The 24178-nt window shown below is 41.9% G+C and overlaps 1 protein-coding gene across 1 annotated transcript in view; it reads left to right on the forward strand.

The window, feature by feature from the left end:
- WNT5B (Wnt family member 5B) overlaps window positions 1-24178 on the forward strand; it is a gene marked incomplete in the record, with an annotated part of 1807993 nt that overhangs the window by 807200 nt on the left and 976615 nt on the right. Inside the window, 1 exon segment of the mRNA XM_044087503.1 lies at window positions 616-681.

Raw genomic sequence — 24178 nt, forward strand, 5'->3', positions numbered from 1 at the left:
ATCATATTCTCATACATCAAAACATTATTGTCAAGCACTATACTGAGCAGCAGACATATCAGATATATTTTATCACTGGCATGTCCACTGTTTTCACACAGGAAATTTCTAATGGCTGTGGTGGTTGTGCTACTTTGTACTCGTTGTTGGCTATATGTATAAGTACATATGCATATATATATATATATATATATATATATATATATATATATATATATATATATATGCATAAATACATGTGTATATATATATATATATATATATATATATATATATATATATATTTATACATAAATACATACATACATACACATATGCACACAAGACACACACACACACATCAATTCAGTGTTGCATATGTACTCTTCACACTTTAGCAACTTTCATGAGTAAATCTGTATCATGTTGGCAAACATTGCCTTGTCTCTCTCCAATAGTAATATCTTCTGCACTACTGTTAACATCAAGTAGATCAGGCAGGGATTGCAAAGGATCCATGGACCAGTCCACTTGTGTGGTTAACAGTATTCATGTAATACAAGGTAATAACATTAAGTTATAGCACAGTCATATAGTATGTTTAAACTCAGTGTACTTTTTCATTTGTTTTGGCAGGAAAGTGAACTAAGGCAAGACTTGATTTCTGGTACAGTTTTCAAGAGAAGATAACTACCATAACAAGTAAGTGCTCATAGTACTGAAACTCTTATTTCATAAGTGACTTGTGAAAGTGTATAATAAGTGTAATTATCTTCTAGAAGAGAGAGAGAGCTGCAAATTACTGGGGAATTGCACGAAATCCCTCTAGTAAATAGAAAAACAAGACATGTGCAAAGGAGTGGAAAATATGCGCTGTAATTCAAAACATATGACATAGAGGGTTATAATTGGATTTCCGATCGTAACCATTATTATGTGCTTGAAACGTGGATACTAAGAAGTATATCTTGAGAGCAAAGCAAAACACAATGCACTCCCTCTGTTTATAAATGGCCATAAAGAACACCTATATTTAACTGCATGTATCACAGACTATATATATATATATATATATATATATATATATATATATATATATATATGGGTCTACTACGTTAGACCGACAGTCCACAACACCGACACCACAAGAACAAAACTGCAAAAACACGAAAGTTCACATGCCCGACAAACCACAATACTGACAGTTAACAAAAGAAAACGTTCGCTGTTCCACACAACACACACACAACACAAGCATGCCAACAACCTAAAAACCTACACTACACCTTACACACAATTATCTATGCACTAACCTTAACCCAAACCCTAGCCCTAAGGTCCGTCACTATCGCACACTTACCTTACCCGCACCCTAACCCTAACTCACTTAATCCTCCCCTAACCCTCAAGTCCCTCACTATCGCACACTTACCTTACCCGCACCCTAACCCTAACTCACTTAATCTGCCCCTAACCCTCAAGTCCCTCACTATCGCACACTTACCTTACACTCACCCTAACCCTAAGTCCCTCACTATCGCACACTTACCTTACACGCACCCTAACCTTAAATCCCTCACTATCGCACACACACCTTACACGCACCCTAACCATAAATCCCTCACTATCGTACACTTACCTAGTCGCACTGACACGTTTCCCATGTCGGTGTTTTCACTGTCGGGCATCGGTGATGTCATTGTTGATCTTCTGAGCTTTCGTTCTAATGTAGGGAACCCATATATATATATATATATATATATATATATATATATATATATATATATATATATATATATATACAATATGTGGAATGCAGCTTTTCTCCCCAGGCCTCTGCTGAAAATGGGTACATCAGGGCCCAGTTAGACTTTCCCACTAAACAAATGTTAGTAAATAAATAAATTCTTCTCATTTTTAACAATGCATGCATCCTTTCAGGATGAGGATTTATTTAAGTATCCACCATCAGACACAAACACTGGGAACATTGGCACATTTTCTCATTGGATCAACCCTCCTGCCTGATTATGAAAAGAATAAGTGAATGTGGTATCATTCAGTTGCACAGCCGGATGATACCTCATGTCTTAGAATACCACTTCATTGCATGAGGTGTATCACCTTATCCAGTACAGAATGCCACATTTGGATTGCCTGAGTTCACTATCCACTCTAGAACTATTTATTCAGTTGCACAGCCTACCAGCACTTCGCCTTCAAATCCCAGTTATTTGCACAGTATGCATGGTTTCCATCCGCCATGACGTGACAGTAACTTGTACAGCTTGTACAGTTATTCATCCTAGTGTATCCGTTATTCTTATATCTTGCCGGCACTATCCATTCTATAGTGCCACTTGGCTGCTGCACAGGTGTAGTACCTTGCACCCTGAAGAGTCCTTACTCACACCACTCACTCTAACTTATGTGTCAGCACCCTGAAGAATCCTTACTCACACCACTCATTCTGACTTATGTGTCCGCACCCCAAAGAGTCCTTTCTCACACCATTCATTCTGACTTATGTGCCAACACCCTGAAGAATCCTTACTCACACCACTCATTCAGAATTATGTTCATAACCTGCTGGCACAGTGCATCAAGGAACAACACTCATTTGCACAGTCTACCAGTGCCATGCGTCTCCTACCAGCACTAATTTGCATGACTTGTATTCTAACAACAGTGTGCTTGTTGGAGTATGTGTGTCATGCTACTTTCAGGTGCACTAGTCCATTATGCATTCTCTCAACACCATGTCTGCATCCTGCTATTGCCCTGTCTGTCTGTCAGGGTCTGAGTGCATAGAAGATCAGAACACAGAAGAGGCTGCCATGTCATGGCTCGAGTCTGTTACCCATACTGTTAGTCCTGTTTTGAGGAACACAGTTGTGTCTCTCTAGACTGTTTTCAGATTCATCTCTACTGTACCTGTACTATATACTTTTATACTTTGCAGACTATGTGCATTTTGCCTGACTGCTTATATTGTTAACTGCATCCCTTTCCTTAGAATATGACTTTACACATCTCACTTGGGTGCAGTGATGTGGTAAAACTCCTAGGTGACCAGTCATGCATTTTAGTTATTCAAAATATCTGATTGCAATTTTCATTTTAGGAAACAATAATAAGCATAATCATTGTGCACACAGACTAACACATACACATGTACATATACAGAAATAATTTTTTCAAGTGAGTGAACCAAAGTCTTTTCCATTAGCCATAAATAATGTATTTAAAAATGTTTTTGAGGTTTTCTCAAACCCATGCTTTCTGGCATCAGTAACACTCTAGCTCAGTTTATCATAAGTCACCCTTTTGTACTTTTTTTGTGATCAACACCATGCAGTTGTCACTGTTGTGGGTGTTTGAACTTGAGTAGACACCAACCGGGTCCCTATTAAGTCAGTGAACGCACTAAATTGCGAACGCTGCATAATCGAACCTACTTACCCGAAATGGCAAAATCCCGAAAGCACGGAACAGCGTTTTTTTCCTAGGGAAAAAAAATCACTGGGCCGTTTTCGGGACTTTGCCATTTCCTCCACTGTGGTGCAATCTCGGAGTTGGTATATTTAAGTAGGGGGGTGTGGGGGGTGAAGGCCCCCACTTTATTTATTTATTTATTTTTTTTAATGGATCAGCGATTTTTTTTCCCTGAGAAAAAAATCACTGATCTGTTTGTTCAATATTTTGTTTTTACCGTGTTAGTGGGTTGATTATATAGCATTCGCAATTTAGTGCGTTCACTTATATAATATAGGCCCGACACCAACCCATTGAACCCATTGCTGTTTGCTGCAAATGGGGGTCTTGAATGTTTCATTTGCAGCAGAAGGATTTCTTTGTTTAGTTTTGATCTGCAATGATTGCTTATTGAGTTTCTCATGGTATTAGATACCATCCTTTCTTCAACTTTCATCATGTGCTGTTGGCCCTTACGGTATCAGCATTTTAGTAGTATCTGCTCCCTGCTTTTGTATGCATGCATTCCCACCAAGCAGTTGTTTCTTTTACTCAGTAAAGATTTTATGCATATTGTATAGTAGATCTACAGTAGTTTATTTATACCAGGTGGAACAATCCATCTTATGTTTCCAGAGTCCTTGCAAGAAAGCTTCCTTTAAGTCTACACTTAGAATAGAGGAGTATAATTCTGCTAGGGACCTTCGCTACAGAAGCTGGGAATTCTTCAAAACATAACTCTTCCCACTTTTATGCATGTACATTTTTCCATAGGTGATTGAACAAGAGCACCAGTTGTATTTCATCATGGGTAATATTCCAATCTTTGCTGACTAATAAGTACAATTTATAATCAAACTCCATTTAAAGCAGAAGTAAACTACAATCTACAGACAATTTTAAAATGATTTTCTTATTTAATAATGTCTTGTACCATAGGCGTTATACTTAGTTTTTGCTGTTCTGAGATTATATATTATATTCACTGAACAGCATGAAAATAATGTCAAGTGTCTCTGTGAGCTGTCATTCTTCAACAGATGGCTGTAAATCATTAAACTGCAGGGCAAGTCATTTTTTAGGTTTTCTTTTTTTGGATAGAAATGAGTTACTTGTGTGACAATGTGATGTTATTGCCAGCTATGCCAGGAGAAGTAGGGCAGTGGATGTGCAACATGTGCCGACACAGCTAGCTGGAATTTTGTAAAGAATTATATGTCATTTGTATATCAAACTGATTTGTAAAGATGCTTGTGTAGAAAAATGTATTTTAAAGCTGCTTGTGTTAAAAATGTACCAGCAGTGAGTCCTAGCTGTATAGTAAGTGATTCAATGTATATGTTTTAACAGAGGATACTGGAAGAGAAGAGGTTAATCTTAGTCCAGCTAACTTTGAAAAATAGTAAGAAATTAAATTACCTAGTTTAGGCTGTAAAGATTGTGTCTTACAGTTCTGATTGTAGCCAGAGAATAAATGTCTATACAAGAGAATGGTTTATTAGCTCCTGCAGGAAGAATGGAAGTGTTTTATATTTTTGCATAGCTTCCAGATGTTGTAACATATCTCAGCAAAGCTCTGTCTGTGTGTATGGTAACACATATGTCCTAAATTCTGGTTCAGTTTCAAGCAATAGGGGTAGCATGGGAACCAGAAGTCAGATGACCAGATGTATGTGATGTCATTCTATAATCTAGGACAAAAATTATGTTTTAATACCAGATGAGAGAGAAGTGTCAGGGCAGTCTGTTTCTTGTAACCTGACGTAGAAGGATCTCTCACCCACTTCATCTTGCTCTGCTCTAGTAAGTGAACCATGGAATAGTAATTATTTAGATCAATCAGGAAAATATAGTGAGATTAGTTAAATACTGTTTTTTTGTATCTGTGTGAATCTATTCATCTGTGTTATTTTGAGAGTTCCTTTGATTGAAACTTTGGTGTTTATTATAAAAAGATATATAGTATTTTCATGTTCTTTTATTATTTATTATTACATATATTTAAACTTTTCCTTGTGGCTGGTCCTTTAGAGAATATTTTAACTTTTGAGAGTACTCATATCTATTTGGTGACTCTGTGGCCACTTCTGAAAGCCTTACCACATTGGTCAAACATTATCATTTGTATTAATATTAATTTCACTCAGTATAATTGGGTAATCTTGTAAGAGCCTTAGAGTAGCTGACTTTGAAGTGTTTGGTGACAGTGTAACTACCTTATAGTCTGGGCAGAAAGGGGCATAGCTAGTAAATCTATGCCAGCCTTTCCCAGGTGTATGTGTGTTTGAAAATCAAATCTCAAAGAGTGTGTTTGTGTGTGTGTGTGTGTGTGTGTGTGTGTGTGTGTGTGTGTGTGTGTGTGTGTGTGTGTGTGTGTGTGTGTGTGTGAGCTGCTTGGAGCAGGGACACAAAGCACTGGTTTCACAGAGAGGGTGCTGGAGGACTTGGCTCGTGCACTCGGCTGAGGACTCAATTCTACAGCTGTGCCAGTGTGGAGTCTCACTGGGGCCCTGGAGAGAAAGAGAGAGAGAGAGAGAAATCCAGACCACACACTGAGTGTGTTCCCTGTGTGCTGTTAAGGGAAATTGTGCTTGATGCAAAGAGCTGTATCTGGAAGTATTGTGTGCATCTAATTTTGTTCCAAGTGAATGTCCCTCTACAGTGTCAGTGGTGAGGATTCAGGCTCCTTGATTACTGGTCCAGAGAGGGGATGTCACAGCTTGTATACAACAAATAATGTTCTTTGAATATATTCTGTCAGCAGGACTGAATTAAGGGAAGAACAAATGGGACAAATTCCCTAGGTCCTTATAGACATGGGTTTGCATTATCAAGTTAGTGCACATTTTAAGATTTGCCATCTTTTTGTTTAGTAATATGAAAGGTCAGCCGTAAGTTTTTTATTTATATTTTTTATTTACATGCTAAGTCCCAAAAGCTTGACTGACCCCCATATTGTTTTAATCTCTGACAGCCTCCTTTGACTTCACCCTAACTACACATTTTATAACCAGTACTCCACATTTATATTGTTACCACACACAAAAATATCTAATCACTAGCTTTAGACAAGTCTTATTTAATGCACAACAAACACTTACAAATACAAATGAAACTTGATAAGTGCATAAATGATCATGTTTCCTGTAAATATTGTATTTATCTGCTTAATACTGCCGCTTCTATAATATGCTTCTATATTAAATTGCCTTTGTAAAAATGTCTTTTTTGCTCTGTATTGTATTGTTCCTCAGGAGCTTGGCTGTGGCTGAAAAGGGTCAAATGACCATCCCATTTACCCAATTAACAGATTTCAATAAATCCAAAAAAACAAAATGATCAGGACAGCCAAGCTGTTCCGAGTATAACTTTAAAAGTTTAAATGAAGCAGCATCTATTACTAGTGATCTGAAGTATAAGGCTTCTAAACTGAGTTTTGACTGCACGTTTTAAAGTGACTTTTTCCTGCACCCTATTTATTTAAGAGTATTCAGTGGCAAAGCTATTTTTACTTTCAAAGTGGATCTTTTAATATTTTCTGGTTTGACTTGTTGACAGTGGTTTTCAGTGTTACAAAATTGTACTATTGTTTTACAGCACAGGCTATTCCTAAATTGCACAGGTCATTTTAAGATTTTTGGGGGTCTTTTTTGATACATTGTTACATACTTCCTCTTTGTTACAAAAAGGGTCTGTTTTAGAGTGTTCTCATGACATTACGGCCCTTTTAGGTTTTCTTATTTCTTTCTGAAGATGTCTACAGTAGGTTAGGCAAAAGCGATAATATTTTAAATGGTTTTGCAATAAAAGTTATATTCATAACTGTTTGGCTGTCCTGATCATTTTGTTTTTTGGATTTTACATAGTTTACGATATGCAGTTGCTGCTTTTTCTGTTTGGTAGATTTCAGTAAATAAATATTTGAACTCTGAATCATAAAATTTTGTTCCATTTCTTTTCATGCTGTGCATTTTGCATCTGAGAGTTGACAGTCCTAAGTATGTATTAACATTTACAAGTACAAAGCTACATATACAGCTGCTTGTTATAGTCACATAGTAGTGTTGGATTCATGCTCATAAACTTGAGAGAAAGTATTAACTACCTTAACTAGGAATTGAACCCTGACCTGTCATTGACACACTTTACCTTTGAGTGTTGTGTTTTAGCAATCTCACTGTTAATTTGGAAACCTAACTTCAGTAGTTAGATGATTCTGGGCTTGAGTCCCACATAAGAAAGTTATTTATTATTTTTGTCAGTTATGTTTCTGTGTGGCTTTTAAACATATGTACTACATTTTTAGGCATTTGCAATGATAAATGGTGTGTATAGCCAGTGGGCTGTGCATTGTGAAAGGTTTCTGAGCTTTGGGATACCCTGGCATTGCTTCCTCCATAGCATAATTGGTAGTATTATCAGTGTTATATTATAGTAGTTCTAGGTTCAGTTTCTAGATGGACTATGTAATTATTTTTAACTAGTATTTGTTTATTAGAACTGGAGCTGTAGTAGAGCAAAAAGTATTTCTGCTTTGTGAGTGGCTGCATCATTTGCAGTGTTCCTAATGCTCAGAAAGTACACAGACTGCAATGGTATAGGATTCAAAAGATAAAAATATGGAGGGGTATAAACTAAACCATGTGTATATCAGCATTTGTATAAGGGAGTAGTAAATTAAGCAACTAGTATTGTCATTTAATTTTAAAAAGGTATGTAACCATAAATGGGTGTTTTCATTTAGAAAAAAATGTAATGAAGCAAAGGGTGGTGCTTTTCAATGACTGACCTTTTTTAGTTGTCTTAACACAAAACCTCTTTATTCCATCTACAGTTCAGTTTCCATATTTCTCTTTCAAAATAATGGAAGGACTGTTCTTTTTCAATTTTCCTTAATATAGTTTCATTAGTTCTGCTCTGAATCATCAAGTAATGTTTTATCAAGGCTGTAGTTGGATGAAACAACCTGACTGAATCCTTGACAGGATAAAAAAAAAAGATTTAAAGCATTTGTTTTAAGGAGAGCAGACCCCTTGCACTCCATCCCCTTACTTAACTACGCTAACTCCACAGATGCACAACTGTGGAGAAAACTGAAAAGCACAGAAACTTTAAGTGACTGCCAGCTGACTGAAAGAAACTACACCACCAGTGACTTTCATTGGAATGAGCACTTCCCAAGTAGAACTGCCCTCAGAAAGTTGTGATCTCATGCACTTACATGCACCCAGGGGTAGGGAAGCCATGTTCATTGGTACTTTAATTGCCTTTTGTAACACAGCAAGTTTTATGTCAACTTTTGCTACTGTACATGTTGCTGTGCTCTGGAGCTGCGTTTTTCTGTTTTTGCCATCTGGATAAGTGTCCATCCAGCACAGAAGAGCCACAGGAAAAGTACAGTTGTGTACACTTACCATAAATGTGGATGTTCGAGTGTATTCACTGTTGCAGTCATCACCTGTGGGTTATCCCTGCTGTGGTAGCCCTTGGCCAGCCTGAATACTAGAGTCCATGTTTTTGTGCGCCGGCTGCTGTCGCCTGTAGTCTGACATCAGGTTGTCAGTACTGTAAAGCAAGGCAGCCAACGTCATTACATCAGTTTTTCTTGCCCTAACCCATCAGAAGCACAAGGGAAAAGAAAGAAGTGGTCCTGGTGGCTAAGAGCCACCTAGGGAAGCATGTGTTCCTCTAGGGGAAGATGTGAAATTGGGGATGGAGGGAGGGAAACCAAGACTGCAACAGTGAATACACTCGAACATCTACAGTTATGGTAAGTGTACACAACTGTACTATGTTCTTCATGTTTCACTGTTGCAGTCGTCACCTGTGGGAGGATTCCCAAAGCTGAGGTAAAGGGTGGAAGGATAGGTAGAGTCCTAGGTATGGGTCAGGAGGCCCTGCAGAATTGCAGAAGCAAACCCTGCTCTAGACTTAGAAAAGAGAAGTAGGTGGTAATGCTTTGTAAAGGTATGTACAGAGGTCCAGGTGGCCGCTTCCAATATATCCATAGTAGGTACTCCTCTGAGGAAGGCAGTGGAAGTAAAGGTTGCCCTAGTGGAGTGGGTATGGATCGACTTAGGGATGGGTTTTCCATGCAGTCTGTAGCAAAATGGATACAGTGTGAAATCTATTTGGAAATGGTTTGTTTGGAGATGGGCTTTCTGTCTTCCCCTGGGGCAAAGCTTACAAGAAGCTGGTCAGTTTTTCTGAATGACTTAGTGTGGTCCAGATAGTATCTGAGTCGTCTGTGCACGTCTAGTGAGTGTAGAATTATTTCCCCCTTGTTTTGAGGGTTGGGAAAGAAGGTGGGAAGATGTATGGCCTGGTTAAGGGTCACATCAGATACCACCTTGGGCATAAATGAGGGATTAGTCCTCAGGGAGACTCTGTCTGCGTGGAAAATTATGAAGGGCTAGACAGTCATGAGAGCTTGAAGATCTGAGACCTTTCTGGCTGAGGTGAAAGCTAGCAGGAAGGCAGTCTTCCAGGAGAGGTATTTCAGTTCTGTTGAAGCGGCAGGTTCGAAAGGAGGTAAGGATAGTTTCTCTAACACATAATTCAGGTCCCAGGGAGGAGTAGGAGGTCTTCTGGGAGGCCTGATATTAGAAGCCCCTCTGAGGAATTGCTTAATCAAAGGGTGAGAGAAGAGGGGTGGGTCTGAATCATAATGGGCAGAGATGGCTGAGGCATGGATTTTAATAGAGAAGAAGGAGAGGCCACTATTGAGCAACTCTGCTAAGTACTCCCAAGATGAGAGGGATGGAAGGTTGGGAGGTACTGCCCCCTTTTGATTGTTTCCAGGAGCAGAATCTTTTTCATTTTCCTGCATAAGATTTTCTTGTGCTGGGCCTTCTGGCCTCTGTGATGATATCCAGGACCTGTTTGCTTAACAGTAATTTCTTGTTAGCTTTTAGTGTATGAGTCATGCTGAAAGTTTGAGAGTCTGTAGGTCTGGGTGCAGTGCCTTCCCCCTCTCCTGTGTCAAGAGGTCTGACCTTAGGGGAAGCAGCTTCGGGGGCTGTAAGGTCAGACTGCGTAGTAAGGGGTACCAATGCTGTCTGGGCCAATCTGGCCCAATGAGGATGACCTTTGGTCTCTCCTCTCTTATTTTGATCAGAACATTGGGAATTAGGGGCAGAGGAGGGTATGCGTACACAAAGAGGGAGCTCCAGGGGAAGGTCAAGGCATCCACCTTCCATGCTAGGAGGTGATACTCCCTGGTATAAAACTTGTGCAGCTGATGGTTGAGGTGCAAGGCAAATAGGACCACTTCTGGGGTCCCCCACTCCAGGGTGATTTGCAGAAATATTTCTCTGTGGAGCTGCCATTCATGGGGGTCCAGTAAGTTTCTACTTAGGTGGTCTGCCAGAGTGTTGTTGATCCCTGGTAAGTATTGGGCAATTAGGTGTAGCCCCATGGAGGTGGCTGTAAGCCACAGACTCATGGCTAACCTGCACAGGGCGTAAGATTGGGTGCCCCCGCTGCTTGTTGATGTACCACATTACTGTGGTGTTGTCTGTTTTTATAAGGAGGACCCCTGGCCGGAGATGGGGTTGGAAGGAAGTAAGAGCATTTTGCACTGCCATCATTTCTTTCTGGTTGATGTGCAAGTGAAGTTACTGGGCATTCCAAAGGCCTTGGGTACACCTGCCTGCTAGGTGAGCACCCCAAGCTATGTCTGAGGCATCGGTGGTAATGGTCTGGCCAGAAGGGTGGAAGATGAAAGGAAGACCCTTGTTCATGGCACAGGCCTCTGCCCACCAGAGAAATTCATCCCTTATCGAAGGGATCAGTGGGAGAGTAGGATGTAGGAACTGAGAGTGCTGACACCAAAGGTTCTTTAAGTACCACTGAGGCTTTCTCATGTGAAGCCTGGTGAGAAGGATGAGAAGGATGCAAGATGCCATGTATCCCAGGGCTTGCAGGAACTTCCTAAGGTGACTTCTGGAAGCCGGCTGGGTGAAGTAAAGAGGCAGGAAGCTTTGCTTTTCTGGGAATAGGAAGGCCATTAGGATTGCTGTGTCTAGTACAGCTCCCAGGTAAACAATTTTCCTGCTAGGGTTTTGCTTTGATTCTTTCTTGTTGATAGTGAACCCTAAGGAAGTTAGGATTTTTTTGACAAAGAGAAGATCCTGGAGTAACTTTTCTTTGTTGTTCACCTGAATGAGGCAGTCATCCAGGTAAGGGTAAATCTGTATATTTCTCTGTCTGCAGAATACTATAGCCAGGGCCAAGCATTTGATGAATACTATGGGAGTAGTAGATTAGCCAAAGGGCAGCGCAGAGAACTGAAAGTGCTGATTGCCTGCTCTGAAGTGCAGGAATTTTCTGCACGATTCCCTGATGAGGATGTGGAGGTAGGCATCTTTTAGGTCTAGTGTCACCAGACAGGCATTTTGTGTGAGCATAGGCAGGAGCTGCTGCAAGGTTAGCTTTTTGAATCTGGGGACCACCAAGGAGGTGTTCACTTTGGATAGATCCAGGATGGGGTGCCAAGTGCCCTCTTTTCTGGGAACAAGGAATAGTCTGGAGTAAAAACCTTTTCCTGTTTGATCCGGAGGGACAGGTTCTACTTCCCCCTGGGTTATTAGAGTTTTTACCTGTTTTAATGCCTCTGCCCACTGGTTTGGGGGGAGGTCTGGGTACGCTCTTGGAATTGGGAGTTCGCTGTAGGAGAATCTGTATCCCTGAGAAATTATTTTTAATACCCATTGGTCCTTGGTTCTAGAGACCCAATTGTCCTTGAAGATGGTGAGCCTTCCTCCTAGTTTTTGATGAGTGAAAGGAGGGCAGAGGGGGGAGGGAGAGTCATTGTGAGTGCTTACCATAGAAGCTTGGCTTATAACTCCCTGCCTTAGAGGCAGAAGTGGTCCATTGTTTGCTTTTTTGTTGGTCCTGGGATAGGGGCCTAGATGTCCTGTCCCTGCGGGGCTTAGTTCGGTCTGCTGGGTGCAGGGAAGGCCCAGTGCTTACAGGGGAAATTCCTGCTGAATTTGGGAGGTTGAACTTGAAAGAAATCTTTTACTGCTTGCATAGATTTTGCTTTGTCTTCCATCTTTTTAAGCACTCCTTCTCCTTTTTCTCCAAACAGGTGTTCCTTATCTAGGGGTGCATCAATAAATTTAGACTTGACATGATCAGGGAGAGGCTGTTCCTTCAGCCACGCATGTCTTCTAATAACAGATCCTGTCACTGCTGCCCTGCTAGAGGCTTCTAGGGCATCATATCCACATTGTAATGAGTGCTTGGCCACTTGACAAGCAGAGTGTAGTAATTCTGCCAGCTCTTTAGAGTTGGCACCATCAGGAGAGTTAGCAGTCTTCTGTTTTAATTGTTCCAAAGTGTGTTGTTGATATTTTAACATATGGAACTGACAATTGAGTGCTCTGATAGCTAAGGTTGCAGAGGTGCATACTTTCTTACCCCATCTGTCCATAGGTCTAGAGTCTTTTTTCTTGGAAGAACTAGTCTTAGCTCCTTTGGGTCCCTATGTAATGCCCTCAGGGTCTGCAGCAGGGTTCCTGTACAGGTATTTGTGAGAATCTGGTACTCTGTAGTACCTGCAGGTTTAGCTGAAGCAGGGCATCAGGGGCTGAACTGGATTCAAGGAAAATGTCATCCACCATTTCTAGAATAGGTGGGATGGCCAAGGGTGTGTACTGGGCCAGGTCCAGAAACTCTCTAAGTCATTACTTTGACTGTGGGTAGCTCCTGAGATTCCCATTGAAAATGTTCCCTGAGGGAGTGGAGGGTTTCCCCGAAGGAGAGGTCCTCTGGAGGGGAAGCAGAGGGGATAAATTCCTCTGCATCTGAATCCTCATAAACAGTTAAGGGCTGTTGTTCCTCTTCAAAGGCAGAATAATCAGATTCTTCAGACTCTTGGTCTGTCATAATGTCTGGAGAAGGAACCCTTTTCCTTTTTGGAGTGGGGGCTTGAGTACCTCGGATAAGGGAGATGAGATCCTCCATCATTTTAAGCATTTGAGCTTGGGGTGGGGTAGCAGTAGCAAGATGGTGGCTAGAAGCAGATTTCCTAGGAGTGGCGTGGCTTCGAGGTCTGAGAAAATCCGTCGGTCTCTGATAAATGGTAGTTGGAAGAGAAGACGTCAGTTTTTGTCTAGAATCGGTAGTGTGAATGGTCTCCTCGGAAGCCGGTGCCTGCGTCGCGGGTCCAGACCCAACAGAGGCAGAGACAGCCAAATGCTTGGAAGATGAAGTAGATTTCTGCAGCATACCAGACTCCGAAAGGGTCTTGGCAGACGCCTGCGTAGAAAGCGAGTCAGGCATCAGGCGAAAGTGCCTCACTGAATTCCGGAGAACTGACAACTTGCTTAGCGGTAGCCTTGTCAGAAGGCTTAGCGTTGTGTGGCCTGTATCTGTTTTTACGTTTTTTCAGAATATCGGCGGATTGTTGGCTGATGGACACCATATCGAAATTCGAAGATGGAATACGAAAATAATTGTCTACAGAAAGAGCTCTACAGCGAATGGTTCTCGCATTAAAGAAGGCACAGAACCAGCAATGAGGGACATCGTGGTCTGGGCCTAAAAACGTGATGCAGTAAGAATGAAAGTCCCGGTGTGGGATCTGCTTTTCACAGGCTAGACAATTGTTAACTTTTTCGGACTTCGGTTAGAGCAAGAAAAAAAGAGTCCCCAACAGGGTACTTAGCTTTAGATGTTTTCTGCGGAAATTCAACTTCTGGTAGCGACCAACCAGCACCCGTGTGAACTGCTTCTGCTACGGGCTCCACAGCAAGAAAGACTGATGTAATGATGTTGGCTGCCTTGCTTTATAGTACTGATGACTTGATGTCAGACTACAGGTGACAGCAGCTGGTGCACAAAAACATTGACTCTGGTATTCGGGCTGGCAGAGGGCTACCACAGCAGGGATAACCCACAGGTGATGACTGCAACAGTGAAACATGAAGAGCATCTATAATATCTCTTCTGTTAAGATTTCATGATAGACAACAGGTGAAATTTGGTTAGGAACAAAAGATCTTCAAATTGTTACTTGTTCAGGACATTCCTGTATCTGATGTTAGGTACTCTAGGAACTGGACTGAACCATAGCTGCAGGAATGCATACTTGTATGTGTGAGAGTGGGAGTTAACCTTCCTTGCTGTAGTCACTTAAAGTTTCTGTACTAGCTGCCATTTTTTGTTTTGAAAATGTTTGTATTCCTGCTTTTTCCTGTCAGCAGACGTTTTGGTAGCAGAAAGAGTTTTTTTTCAAGGGTTCATCAAGAGAGTGAAAGAAGATCTGCGACAGTCAGGCATGAGTGTTGAAGAAGGCAGGAGAGTGGCACTGAATCGAGAGAGTTGGCGACAGTTAATACGATACCCCGACCCCATGTAAATGGGAAAAAGGGGATGATGATGATGATCAAGAGAGTGCCTTTGTTGATTCACTCACTGATGTTTGATTCTTCAGGTTTCACTATGAGAACTGAGTGGCAAATCTGCAGCCTTCCAGTGGATTATCCTCTGTTAGCAGGGATTCAGTCCTATTTCACTTACCCAGTTCTTTGAGAGATTTGAATTCTAAGAAAAGGCAAACCCCTGTCTTCCAACCCAGGGAAACATCCTTTGATGTTCATGCTACCTTCTTTCATCTGATCTGCGTGGTCCCTTTGCCACCAAGTTTGATCATGGAGAGTGGCCCTGTAGTCATCCAGTTGTGACTTTTCATGGATATTAAGGTCCGAGGCTTAGTCTTCTATGGCTTCCCTTCAGCCATTGTGGATTTTCAACCAAGGTTGAAGGGACATCACAGGATGATCCCACTCTGGGGTGTGTGGTTCAGGAGCAAATGGTCAGTGGAGAACTTGAGAGGGGTGTGGAATATTCCTTTAGGAATCTTGCTTTGAGGCATGTGCCAAATTCTGCACAAGCCTTTCCTCATCATACAACCTCCTTCAGATGTTCACAGCCTTGAGCAGGCTCTTGTCAGCTCAATGCCATACTTACGTCAGTCCTGGACTTTTCACAAGGCTCACACGAGCCACAACAGGACCACACCATTGAAGCAGGAGTAGAATGTGAGGTTCTTTCCATGTCACACCATTGAAGCAGGAGTAGAATGTGAGGTTCTTTCCACGTCGGGTTGCTCTTGAGGGTTAGAGAAGAAGCTTCCATCCTTGATGGTGACAATGCCCTGCATCTTTGCAGTTCCCTGGCTCCTTACTTGATGATTGGTTCCTTTTCCCAGGGTTTCCTGGGGCATGCACCCCTTGGTCTACCAGTTGTCCCTCTTCAGAAGTCACTCTTGGAGTATGTAATTTTGAATGCCAGAAGCCACCACCACTCTCTGGAACCTGCTTGAAGAAAAAGAGGAGGAGGCCAATATGTTTTACTGCTGCCTGGAAGACTTGAGTGATATGTTTATCTAACTTCCCCTAGCAGTATAAATACCACCTCAGGTCTCCCCTGAAAAGAGGCTACCAACCTAAGGGGACAAACCCTGTCAACAAAGGATAAACAAATAAATTAAGTTGTACAGACTAATGTCTGGTGAGGCTTGAGAGGCCTTTGGCTTCTCCAGAGTCCTAAATGTTCTGCCTTTCAATCACTGGACAGTACAGCTTGTAAGTGGATAGGTTAGGCAGAACTGTCTACTCTTGGCTTTCGTTGGGGCTTAGAGCCCTTAATTATGCCTTCTGTTTGTCCTGGCTTCATCCCTCATTATTGGGTCAGGGCTGGTAGACTTGGATGCCCTCTCTGGACCTGGAATCAGTGAGGATTCATTCCTTTCCTTTTTTCTTCACAACCCTGCTGGCTTCTTAGTTGTCCTGCTGCCTTTTGGATGCATTGAATGCCCTGTCTAAGGCTACATGCACTGCAACATACCTGCATAAGTGGATTTGGCTTTGATTGTCTGGTCTACTTTGTTTCGCTCTGAGCTGTGGCCCTGCACAATGCAGTTCTGATTAACAGGAAGAGCAGCAGAACAACAGACAGATTTTTTCTTCTGCAGCTTAGACCCTGTTGTCTGCTGGCATAAAGCCACAACCGCACAGTGCTGTGTATATTAAAACACTGTCCTAGTTTTTTGGTGGCTGCATGTGAAGTGACAGAATTCATGGTGTAAACTTCCATCCACTTTGACTGATCTCTTGTCAAGGCTAGAAACATTTTTCATACACACGGGCTTCTCATGCCATTCTCTTGGATATAATGGTGCACTCAGTTGCCAGCTTTTTACTTGACATTCATCACACATTTATTTTCGCTCTCACACCCTGATTAATGCTAGGCCACCATAAATATGACATTCCAGGCTGAGCTTGCTGCAGTAGGTTTGCTTGTACTGCATGATGTGACAGAGGGACTGTAGCGCTGGACAACCACAGTACACACCCATCTCTGACACTTTGAGCTCGTCTTCTGTAATAGTATGGCACAAACTTTGGTTTAGATTATTTTAGGCTAGCTTTTCAAGACATATTCCTGAACTTGTGGCTAAATTCTACTTTTGGCTGTCCCATGTTTGCTTTAATCTGTATGCGCCGATGCATTTTCAGAGACCTGTAAGAGTGGTACTCTCAAGTCTTTAGCCTTTTCTGGGCTAGCTGACCTGCTTAATGCATCAGGGTCTAAAAGCCTAAAGTCAGTATCTGCTGGATCATGGGTATTAGATGTGGTTCCTTTTAATAGGCCCATTTCTTCTCTGAATACATCTTCATGTATTACAAAAACTTTGTAAGACCTTCATTTTCAGAATTTAAGTGCTTATTTCTGTCCAGTCCAAGTTAAGTTTGTTCTGCCAGCTGCTACCTAGCAAGCTTGTTTTTACAATTCCACTATTAACAAGAGAAATTTTCCTCTTGTTCCTAAGTGACTTTCACAACATGGGCTGCTCATATTTTTGTGTTCTGTTATGTACTTTTCGGTTTATTAGTTGGCTGCAAAGCTGTGTTAATCAAATTTGTGTATTTCAGTTTACTCATTATATGACAGGACATTCAGTATGTGCTTAACGTTTAGAGGCTTCTCTCCTAGCCTTATTTTAAAGGATTAACACTTTGCATTTGTATGCAGTGCATAGGCATTCATCATTCATTTTGTGAGAATTCAGCAGTAAACTTCATTTCAGATCTTTCAGGTATCCTTTTATAAAAGGTTTACTTTTCTTATTCCTACAGGTTACTGCATTGTTCAATGTGATTTTTTTACTTAAACTTGCATTGAGAACATGGATGTTCATCGTGTTTCACTGTTGCAGTCATTACACTTGGGTTATCCTGCTGGCAGGCTACCCACAGTCGGCCAGAATTCCAAAGTCCTGGTCCGGCATCGGTTGCTGTCGCCTCTTCCCTGATGTCAGTGCGCCAGGGGTATAAAAGATGCAGCCGACGCCATTTTCTTCAGTCTTTCTTGCCGCGCGGTGCCTGAAGCAAAAGCAGTTCGCAAGTGCCAGTCGGCTGACTCCTGAGATTTTCGAAATTGAATTTCAGATCCGAAGTCTTCTATAAAGCTAAGTACCCCATTGGGGAAACTTTTTTCTTGCTCCAGACTGATGTCAGAAAAAGTTAACAATTGTATTTCTTGTGGGAAGCAAATACCTCATAAGGATTTTCATTCTTACTGTATTCCTTGCCTAGGCCCTGACCACAACGTAGCTAGTTGTCAGTTTTGTGCTAGATTTAACCAATGCACTATTAAGCGTAGGTACGATTTTGCTTACTTTGGCCGAAGGTTTAACTATGTAATGCCATCGGAACAACCGATGACCGGAATTCATAAAAAGTGCAAGGAAAAAGAAAAGGACAGGCATCCGAGGTCCAAAACCAACGACGAAGCCTCTTCTAGGCCAGTCGCTGGTTTGCCGGTTCTCAGTGAGGTGCTTTCGCAGCCCCTGACACCCGCTACCTCAAAGCCACAGGCCACCTCCGACTCCCACGTGGAGACAGCTAGGCCTCTGGATACTCAAGGTATTGTGCCTTCGGAAACTAATCCCTCAGATGGGTCTGGAGCTACTGAGCAGGCATCGGCTTCTGAGGGTGTTTTCAGACCTACACAGCTTTATATCAAGCCAACTTCAGCATCCAAGACAAAGACTAAAACAGTTTTAAAGACAAGGAAACAAGTACAGCATTCTCCAGGACAGACTTCCATGCCTAAGAAACAGATGCTCAAAATGGCCGAAGACCTAATTACTTTGATCAGGGGTTCTCATCCCCCTCCTGATAAAAGGCCTAGGCAAGATACTGAATATGATTCCTCTGATCAGGTTTCCATTTCCTCTGACTCCTGTTCAGAACAGGGATACTCTATTCCTCCCTATGAGGATTCTGATGCTGAAGAATCTATTCCTTCAGCTTCTCCTCCTGAGGATTACTCGTTTGGGGAAACCCTGCATACCATGAGGGAGCATTTCCACTGGGAGAGCCAAGATTATTCGGATTCTAAGAAAAGGCGTAGCGGCTTTCTTCTACTACCTCAGCATAGACCTCTTGCTATTCCACCTGTTCTAGACATTGTAGATGATGTATTTTCAGAGTCTGGCCTGTCTCCCAACTCTTTACCTCCTGCACCTGTTAAGCCAGACAGATACTACAGGGTTCCAGATTCTCATAAATTTCTATATCAAAACCCTGCTGCTGACCCAGAAACTATTTCTCAGGGTCCCAAAGGGGTCAAGGCTGCTACTGCAAAAAACCCTGTCCCCTCAGATAGAGATTCTAGGGCACTGGACAGATGGGGGAAAAAAGTTTACACTTCTGCTACCTTGGCTGTAAGGGCTTTAAATTGTCAGTTTCATATGCTTAAATATCAGCAATACTTAATGTCTCTGTTAAAACCGAAAATGTTGACAAATTCTGAATGCTCTGAGAACAAGAAATTGCAGGATTTATTGCATGCAGCTGAACAAGTGGGAAAACATACTTTGCAATGTTGTTATGATTCGCTGGAGGCCTCTTGCAGGGCCGCTGTAACAGGTTCTGTTATTAGAAGGCATGCTTGGTTAAAGGAACAGACTCTGCCTGATCATGTTAAAGCAAAATTATTGGATGCTCCATTACAGCATGATACTTTGTTTGGTATTAAGGCAGAAGAGGTGTTGAAGAAAATGGAGGATAAAGCTAAATCTATGCAGACAGTGAAGGATTTCTTACAGGTATAGCCACCCAGATTTAGCAGGAAATGGCCTTCTAAGAATTGGTCCTTTCCCGTGTCAGACAGGCCACAAAGAGGCAGATACAGATGCCCTAGAGGCAGACAACAGCCTCAGGGCTCATACAGGCCCAAACAATGGGGTGCTTCTACCTCCAAAAGCAGAGAAGACAAATCACAGCCATATAGGAAGCAGTCCCAATGACGTCCCTCTGCCAATGTCAAGCACTTATCTGTTGGCAGCACCCTTAGGGGGAAAGCTAGCACTTTTTTCACAAAATTGGCACACGATCACGCAGGACAAATGGGTTCTAAATATAGTCTCTCAGGGCTACAGGTTCCACTTTCACACCCTTCCAAAGGCAAAAGGTATGCCAGACCTGCCACACAATCAATGGGCAGAGGCACAAAAACAAGTTTCATCTTTCATGGACATGAGGCCATTTAGCCAGTGCCACAACAGCAGCACGGACAAGGATTTTACTCAAGACTTTTCTTAGTACCAAGAAAGGACAAAGCATGGAGACCAATTCTGGACCTGTCTATTCTAAATACTTTTCTGGACGTTCCGAAATTCAAAATGTTGACTCTACAACAGCTTCTGCCCATGCTGGGCAAGAATGCTTGGCTTGTAACTTTGGACCTCAAAGAGGCATACCTGCATGTCCCAATCAGACAGTCTTGCAGAAGATACCTCAGATTCATAGCTGGCTCAATGCACTACCAATTGTCTGCACTGCCCTTTGGCTTATCTTCTGCACCCAGGGTCTTCACAAAATGCCTGGCACCAGTAATTGCATTTTGCAGACAAAGAGGAATTCAAATGTATCCCTATTTGGACGACTGCCTTATTCAAGCAGAGACCAAAGGCATTCTATTAAAGCATCTGGCGTTTGTAAAAAGATTACTAATTTGCCTAGGGTACACAGTAAACGAAAAGAAATCAAAACTAGTACCCTCTCAAGAGATAATATTCCTCAGTGCAAGCTTAAATACAACTGCCCAGATGGCTTATCTCATGCCAGACAAACAAAGACAACTGACTTCTTACTTCAAAAGCATGGCAACAAAGACCCAGTTATCTGCAAGAAAAATTCTGCAGGCTCTGGGGTACATGGCCTCCTGCATTCTGCTAATTCCATATGCAAGACTGCATATGAGGAAACTACAGTGGTATCTAAAAAGTGTTTGGACTCAACATTGCAACAGCCTGGAATCATTAATTTCACTCATTCCCTGCCTGCAACAGGAGTTTTGATGGTGGGCACAGGCCTGTCACCACAACAAGGGACAACCATTCACTTTACCCACAGCCAGGCAAACACTAACAACAGATGCGTCAGATTATGCCTGGGGGGCCCACATGGCAGGAAAATGTATTCAGAGCACATAGCCCCCAAACTAAAGGCATCTTCACATCAATCAAAAAGAGATGCTAGCAGTACAAAATGCCCTGACAGCCTTCAAGGACCTACTTCATCCAGGACAGCTGCTGATAAAGATGGACAACACCACAGTTATGTGGTACATAAACAAGCAGGGGGGCACACATTCCTACCCCCTCTGCAGACAAACCATGATTTTGTGGAACACAGCATTGACCTACCAAGTACACCTGCTAGCACAATTCTTGCCAGGAAAAACAAATGCTCTGGCAGACGAACTAAGCAGAAACCTCATGGATCCTCATGAGTGGAAACTAGATCCACAAATCTTCAGCATGATAACAAGGAAATGGGGATGCCCAGACATAGATCTTTTTGCCTCCCCTCACAACTGCCAACTTCAGAGATTCTGCACAAGGACTTATCACAAACAAGCATGGAAAGTGGATGCCTTGTCATTCAGCTGGAACAACCTTACAGTATATGCCTTTCCTCCACTGCCTCTCCTCCCCAAGGTACTCCTAAAGGTCAGACAAGAGAAGCCACAAATGATACTAATTGCCCCAGACTGGCCACGCCAACACTGGTACCCAATCCTAAGGAGCTTGTCCCAAGGCCCAGCCTGGACATTGCCTCAAATTACTCATTTACTGACCCAACAAAACAATCAGATCCTGCACAGCCAACTCAGAACCCTAAATCTAGCTGCATGGCGGATAGTGTAACCATTCAGAATACACCTCTCTCTAAAGCGGTTATGGATGCTATTTTGGAGGCCAGGAGGCCCAGCACCAGAAAATCATATGTAGAAAAATGGAAGAGATTCTGTGCTTGGAACAGGGCACAAGGAATTGACATGCTTGTCCCAAATATACCTCAGATTTTACAATATCTAATTGAGATGCTGGACAAAGGCCTATCCTTCTCATCAATTAAGATCCATGCCTCTGCCATTTCAGCTCATTACAATACAGACCCACCTATTTTTTCACATCCATTGCTTAGGCAGTTCCTCAGGGGGGGCCAAAAATATAAGACCTCCAAGGAGAGCACCAATACCTGCATGGGACCTAAATTTTGCCTTGGAAAAACTCACACAGCCTCCTTTTGAGCCAGCCAATACAGCTGAAATAAAATTCTTATCATGGAAAACAGCTCTGCTCCTAGCAATAACTTCAGCAAGAAGAGTCTCAGAGTTGCAGGTGTTAATGGCTGTGGAACCTTTTATTATCTTCCATCCGGACAGGGTTTCTCTAAGGACAAACCCAACATTTATGCCTAAGGTGGTGTCCAGTGTGGCTCTTAACCAAACCATTCATTTGCCTACTTTTTTCCCAAACCCACAGAATAAAGGGGAGAGACTTCTGCATTCTTTGGACATACACAGACAGCTATGCTTCTACTTGGACAAAACTAAAGCTTTCAGAAAAACTGAGCAACATTTAGTGGCATATGCTGCAGGATCACAAGGAAAGGCTATCTCAAAGCAGACTATTTCAAAATGGATAGGACACTGCATTCGTTTCTGCTATTCACAACATGGCAAGTCAGTGCCTAAGGGCATTAGACCACATTCTACCAGGGCAGCAGCCACCTCAGCAGCCTTCCTCAGAGGAGTACCAACCAAGGATATTTTGGAGGCTGCAACTTGGACTTCAGTGCACACTTTTACTAAGCACTACCACTTACCTCTTTTCTCTAAATCCAGAGCAGGCTTTGCCACTGCAGTTCTGCAGGGCCTTATAGCCACTCCTAATTCTATTTAGACCCAGACACCCAACCTCAGCTTTGGGATTCAACCCAAGTGTAATGACTGCAACAGTGAAACACGATGAACATAGTACAGTTGTGTGTCTACCATAAATGTAGATGTTCGAGTGTATTCACTGTTGCAGTCCAGGTTACCCACCCACCATCCCCCTGTCTTTGCTGGGACTTATCTGTACTTCTCTATCCTATACAACCTATGTGGTGTATTTGCTTGTAGATAAAGGTATTGTTTATTTTAGTGCATGCTTTTATAAGCAATGTTTTTTTTAGCCTACCCTTTTGGGGGCACCTGACATCTGGGGCAAGAAAAAACTGAAGAAAATGGCGTCGGCTGCATCTTTTATACCCCTGGTGCACTGATGTCGGGGAAGAGGCGACAGCAACCGACGCTGGACCAGGACTTTGGAATTCAGGCCATCTGTGGGTAGCCTGCCAGCAGGATAACCCAAGTGTAATGACTGCAATAGTGAATACACTCAAACATCTACATTTATGGTAGGTACACAACTGTACTTTCTCCAAGGCACCTGTAAAATGCATTAGATTTGCCGCAGCCCTTACTCTTGGGGCCATACCATATTCACGCTTGCCTACTTTTACATTTTGCACATTTTTTTTTTCAAATATAATTTTTATTGCATTTCACTTCTGTTTAAATGCAAGAAAAGAATGACACAGAAAATATACATACAAGCTACTTGGAATATCAAGTTTCAGTCGTCCAAATACGATATACATAACATAAATCATCAATGTTAGGGTAACAATTATACAGAATTGTCTAATAATCAAGCTGCTGTTAACGAGCTGTAAAACAGACATTTACATACAACGTATTGAAAATGTGACATTAAAACATTGCAACCAGATATTCTAGTCTACCTAAATAAACATTCTGTCTTGCACTAACTATGTACAATATATACATTAATGTCACCTTAATGTTCATCTTATATGTGTTTGCCATGACCTGTACACTGTTATTGTGGGTATTTCTGTAATAATTGCCTTTAGTTTCCCTTAATTATGTAAAGTAATATTGATGGTTAAGTCCCTTGGTCATAAATCAATTTTGTCCTAGGATTTCTAAAAGCATTTTCCAATGTTTCTGATAGTAAGATAGTTTTTTTTGGCTTCTTGTAATTAATTTGCTGGCTAATAAGTATTTTATAGCCATTCCTTTAAATTCTTCCCATGTGATTTTACTTCTGTCTAACCAGGTTTGGGCTATATATGATTTGATCATTGCACACAATGTGACTATGATGTGTCTATTTCCATATGAGAAATTAGAAGGGAATGTATGTAAAATTGCCATTTCCCATGACAGGGTAGATTTGGTGTATCCCTTTTTTCTAACTTGGTTCTTAGCGAACACCACAGCTTGTAAACATTTTTACAGCTCTAAAAATATGAAGGGTGTCAGCAACACTGTTTTGGCATATGGT

This window comes from Protopterus annectens, chromosome 11.part0 (genome assembly GCF_019279795.1).
Source record: "Protopterus annectens isolate FY-2018-M chromosome 11.part0, PAN1.0, whole genome shotgun sequence".
Classification (NCBI taxonomy): Eukaryota; Metazoa; Chordata; order Ceratodontiformes; family Protopteridae; genus Protopterus; species Protopterus annectens.